Raw genomic sequence first — 6242 nt, 5'->3', positions numbered from 1 at the left:
GGATGTATACAAAGTAAGCACCCTGGCTTCCTGCTGAGTCACTTAGCCAAACCTCTAGGCTCCCCAAGTTGACACAATGTATCAACCATAACAACAGCAAAGTAGAAGATTATTCCATTCATTCATGTACACAGGGCATAAACCTCTGAAAGTTTCAATCATCTGGGCTCAATTCTTTCCTCACGGGAAGATCAAAGTTTTCTTGTACTCAATATTTAGTTACATAGCATGTACCATGTCCCACACACAATGACACACACTGAGCTCATAAAAGTGAACACATTGAGTGGAAGATAAGTAACTAGAAAATAACAATGCCCTTGAAAGGTAAAGAAGAAGGAAAGTTCAATCAACACCAGAGGTGAGGGAAGACGACTGGACAATTTCGGATGATGAACAGTGAGGGTGAGGAGTAGGCAACAAGGTTGAACTCAGGGAAGCCTTCCTTAGAGGAAGTCACAGCTGAGACCCAGAGGATGAGTCTCAGCAGAGCGCAGTGTTGACAGCAAAGGATTCACAAGGTTTGTGGCCAAGTCCCAGAAAGTTGGAAGAGGAGTGTTTATGTGACAGGCACCTGCTACCAACAAGAAAGGAGTGTTTATGTGACAGGTGCCTGCTGCCAACAAGGAAGGAAAAACAATTTCCAACTTTTTACCTGGAAATAGGCAGGTTTCATCCTGCAAGTCAGAGAAGTTATATTTATGACAGCTAGAATGATGGACTCCATGTTGGGGCCTTGCAGTGGCTGCCCTTGGGCTGTCTCTCATCAGAGATAGAGTTTATGGAGCCCTCATCCACAACTATTCCATTAAAAAATTCTCCCTAGTTTGTAACCTGACTCACGCCACAGATTTCAATTTGCTCTTTGTGTGTGTGTGTGTGTGTGTGTGTGTGTGTGTTTAATTGGGTTTCTATCTTTTTTTTATTTTAAAGAGTAAAAAAAAGATAACATAATAATAGGGGGGCTTACCAGATTACAGACAAAGTGGTAGAAAATTATCAATGGTTATTGTTTTACATATTGTTTTCTACAAGACAGTTTCTCAGGAAAACAAATAGACAAATAATAGTGAGTTATAGACAAAAGAGGTAGGAGATTACCAATAGTTGTTGTACTATACTTTGGTATCTTCAAAGTGGCTTCTAAAAAAATAAATAGAGCTATACATGAGTGACCTATTGAATAATCATTAACTATTCTCAATGGTTGTTGTAGGAAACACATAATAATAAACATACATCAATTTACAAAATAGGATAGGAACAATACAAACATTACAGAGTTATGGATAGATTAATAGGAAAATATCAATGGCTGCTGTAATACATGGTGGTATCTTCGAAGTGGTTTCTCAGGAAGGCAGAGATATGCAAGAAGGGTCTAACAAGTAGTTACAGCCTAAGGGTTGTCAAAATTAGCATATTACTTCCTCACCAGTGACTCCTTTCACTGAGGTATGATGGCTGGAAGGAAGGCCAGGATTGAAAAGAAGGACCGAGAGACTTGCACCTGTGACTAGCAACAGGCTGTTTTCTTGTTCCTCCATAGTCATGATTACCCAGGACTCCTCGATGGAGATGATGGTCTGGCCAGAGGGAGAAGGCAGACCATGCCCCAAGCCCTCTCATTCCTGAAACATCCCTACCTCCAGAAAATTCTTCCTACCTATCTGTTTATGCAGACAACCTCCTACAGTATGGAAAGTCTCTCCTGATCCTTCCAGTTATTCTGGGCAGCGCCTTACCATCCAGTTTCTTTTCATTTTATTTGAAGCCAATTTACCAGTCTTTTATTTTGCTGTCTCCTTCCAATTCATATAAGCATTAGCACCCAAGATCAGACCATTAAATTAAAAAGAAAAAAGAGACTCCAGGGAAAAATTATGCCACTTCCTTAGGGGCGAAAGCAGCTATGTTATTTGTCATTTTTGCTAGCGTTCTCTCCTCCTTGTTACTTTATTTTATTCTACAACATCTAATGTAGACTTTGTTATGTCAGGGTCAAAATAACCAAAGAATCCGTGAATACCTTCAAGCCTCAGAAGTGCTTTTGCGAGAGAAAAGATTTATAACAACCTAGCCCAAGGTCATAAGAGATAACAACAGTGATGAAAGAATTAAAATCTTCATTTTCTCTTTCAATATAAACCAGTTCAGAGATGTAAAAATAAATAAATAAGAAGGCCACAATTCTTTTTTATTTGCAAGTGGAAGAGGTACAAAAGCACTATACAAATTGTAACTAAGTCATTAATTGAACAGTGGCCTAAATAAATTAAATAAGCCACTGCCTTGTAAAAGCACACAGCCATCAAGGAGAGTGAGGTGCGGAACACCCAGAGAGAAAGCTGACGGAAGTATTAAAGACCCCATATGCGGCCCACCTGGCTGGAAAAGAGCTCTGGAGAATAAATCAGAAAATTAGATGAGAAAGTTTGAGAGTAAGATAAACATAACGTGAAATAAAAGAAAAAGTCTTTTCTATAACGTGGCCATGGTTCTGAGGGAGCCAAGTATAACGTAATAGCTAAGAGAGATATCTATGTGTATCAAGAGTCTGCATTTTCTGTACATAATTATTCTATTCGTGCTTTTCTGAAGTCTGGCTGTCAGTGTGGGCCTCTGGTAACAAGCAACAGAAACTAAGTCATCTAACCAAAAATGGAAACTACTAAAAGGTACCTAAGGTCTGAAAGATTTGAGTTTGGAGAGGAAGACACCGGAGAATGAGTTTCAGAAATGTGCACCAAGCAAGGGAAAGGAGGCGCCTGAAGTCCCGCCTCTGCACAGCGTGGCGAGGGTTCTCTGACTAACAGCTCTCCCCCTGGATGTTCAAGACTCAGCTTCTCTGGTGCTTCCACCCCGGATGGTCAGTTCCTCTTCGGTCATCTTTCACTTTAAAATTCAAAGGTTAGGAATCCCAGGCAAGGTCCTTCTGCACATACTGTTGGCCGAGTCTCTGCGGCATGATGGGGTAAGGGTTAGCTAGGCACGTCTGCTTACCACAGCTCACAGACTTGGTGGGAAAGAGGGACCCTCAAAACAAGAAATGCCTCCATCCACCTCCCCACCAAATGAGACACATCACATTCCCTCCATAAAAGCTGAATATTAGCAGTATTGTCAAATTAACTTAGTTGGACTAATAAATGGAAATAGCTACATTTGGTTTTCCTGATTGATCTTTTGGTCACAAATTGTCGTAAGGCCATGGGAGACAAGGTGGGATGTGTTATTATGGGAAGAGAGACCAAGAATCTAAGCTCCAGGATTTAAAGCTCAGTCCTAACATGTACTGACTTTGAACTTGGGGAGACATTTTACAGCTTCATACTGGTGATAGCAAAAATGGAAATGGAAATGCTATTCACCTCGCAGAGATACTCCGACGATAAAATGAGAAATGCATGCTACTTGCTTGGTGTGTTGCCTGGAACACGGGAAAGTGCTCATAAAATGTCAGCAACGATCATCTTTCAGACTGTGATTCCTCTCCGCTCTCACCGCGGTGCCAACACAGACATGACAGCGGTGGCTACTCTGAATCAACCCTTATTTGTTCATTCTCTACTCTCAGAGCTGAGGAAAATCCTATCATAAGTGGATGTCTGTTTGTTCATATGTTTTCCTTCTTTTATTTTTAAAATAAATTTAAAAAAAAAAAAGATTTCCACATCTTTCAGAACTTGTCCAGTGTCTCCCTTCACCTTGAGCTGGGGTCTTTCCTCAGGCTATTGCCTTCTGAAGAAAAAGAATGTCTCTGTCTGTGCTCTTGAGGTCCACGCTTCATTAAAAAGAAACTACCCCAACAGCTCTCTCTGGAACTGGAATCTACTTTCGCCTTGCCAATGCCTTTACCCCCAATCTCTGGTCCTAGGGGCTGGACTCTACTACCATAAACTCAGCTTGGCCACAAGATAAATTGGCTTCTTGGGCTTTGAATGAAGGGCTCCCATTCACATGTTTTGTGACTTTTCCCATGTTACTAAACTTCTCTAAGACTCTATGTCATCATCTATTTAACGAGGAGCAAATAAATCTAACACATGAAACATGCCTTTAATTATCTCAGTGAGTGTGCTTAACAATGAGTATGTAGAAGCTTCTGGTAGGATATAGTATTGGAAAACGCTCTTCAGTTTTCCATGAAGAGAGCACGCAGTACGAAATTAATGAACGATGTAACAGTCAGAGATTTTGTGAAAAATTAAGCTTAAGATCACACTCTTCAGGAGCTTAATAAAGTTATTACAAGGCCAATGAGCCTCCCTCCACCTTAGCCAGGACAACGTGGCCCACAATGGAAGATGCAACCACAAGATGGCAGTAAAAAGGACAATGTCATAGTTGTCAAGTCAAACCCATTACGGGATTGGTGGCCAGTTCCCCTAGTCTCTGGGAGGTGTTTTCTCTAAGGAGTTGGTCTCAAGCCTGGCTGCACAATAGAACTATTGGAAGAATTTTCTAAAAGACCAGTCTCCAAGCCATACCCCCAGAAGTCTAATGTTTAGTTGTATGAATGGGAGAAAGAAGTACAATTTCAAATACAATTGTGTTTTAGACAGAAAAGGCAATGAGAAGGAGTAATTGAGTGGGGAAGTTACTATTTCAGGTCATCTGGGTCATTTTTTTATATTCCCTGGATTTGAACAGAGAAGATAAAAACCCTAAATAAGTTCTTACTAATTCTGTTGTTCATGTGCTCTAATGGCTCAAAGCCTTTACAATCAAAAAACTCTTTCTGGGGTTTAATCTAAATCCCTCCTGTTGAAAGCTCCATTATCCCAGCTCAGAGCTAGTTTACCTCAGAGGAAATAAGACTTGTTCACAATACCCAGATTTTACTTTTCTCTGTCCCTGAAGTTTTACCTAAGTCGGGGTTCTTTTGTGCTTAATGGAATTAAGTCACCCCTTCTACAAGGCTGTAATGTAAAGCAGCTCACAAGCCACTCAAAACAGTGTCCTTATCTCCTAAGGCAAGTTGCATCATGAAAGCATGGGTGGGGTGGTTCAGCCTTTTGGCCTCCACTCAGAGCAACTATTATACTGGCCTTTGGCCACAAGCCCATGGTGGTAGCCTGACTTTACTAGGTCTTTCTGCCAACTCTAGGAAATGAAAAAAGAGTCTTTGGCAATCTCCAGACTGACTCAGTGTGTGCGTAATCCAAGGTATGAAATATAATAGCCACTGTTACTGAGCATCTAGTGACATTTTGCCAAAACTGTTGTAACAGTTAAGGGAGAAAATTTATGTACAGAGCATACTGCCAGGCACATGGTCATCTCAGTGAGTGATGACTACCGTATTACTGCTAATCCCAAGAGTAGCCTTGAAAGGGTACCAAGATTACGCTCATTTTAGAAGGTGGAAATCAAGGCCCAGAGAACTTTCTCAAGGTCATATAGTTCATATATGGCAAAGAAATCATAAATACAGGGGAACTTTTTAATTTCAGAGCCAGGACTGAGGAAGTAAAGGCAGTTGCTACTGTTCATGCTGCCCCTGACACACACATCCCAATTCAGGGAGAGGATGAATAGAGATTTCAGTGAATCGCTTCCCTTTTATTTACTTATAGGATCAAAAACCACCTGAAATTAATCCTCCAGTAGATGACTGGTCCTTTGATGTGTACAAGTACAAGCATGTACTGTACACAAAATGTGATTCATTAGTATAATGGTACTGGTTTAGAGGCACGTACTGAATTGAATTGTAGAAACAGCAAAAGTTGATCACATTAAAAGATTAATCAGAAATATTCATCTTGATTCTCAGAGTGTTTCTTCTAAGGTTATATCATATGCTTGATATTGAGTACAAAATTCCTTAGAAGATAGAAAAAAGAGCAGTGCACCATCACTGTAAAAGTTTTGGTGTAATTAAACTGTGAAATAGAACATTAAAGAATATAAGATACTGTGCAATAAAGTGCTAAATGAAAAATGAAATTAAGTACCAAAATGTTCAATAAATGCCTCCACAAGAAAGGCCTATGTGGAAAAAATTTGGACAGTAATCAAAGAAGGCTTCCAGAAGGAGGAGAACTAAAGATCAGCTCTAAAGCACTTAGTGTTAAATAAAAGAAGACTGCAAATGTAGGTACTGGCCTGAGCAAAGCACTTACATCAAGAATTCTCTCATTCAGTTACTAGAGAAGTAAACTTAACTTTGCACCAGATTACTGGCGGGAAGAGAAATTGGCATGATATTTTCAGGGAGCACTGAAGATGTTTACTTA

The sequence above is a fragment of the Chinchilla lanigera genome, unplaced genomic scaffold (assembly GCF_000276665.1).
Source record: "Chinchilla lanigera isolate Chin_1 unplaced genomic scaffold, ChiLan1.0 scaffold00003, whole genome shotgun sequence".
In the NCBI taxonomy this organism is placed as follows: Eukaryota; Metazoa; Chordata; class Mammalia; order Rodentia; family Chinchillidae; genus Chinchilla; species Chinchilla lanigera.
The sequence above is the reverse complement of the archived record's forward strand: the minus strand, read 5'-3'. Positions refer to the sequence as shown.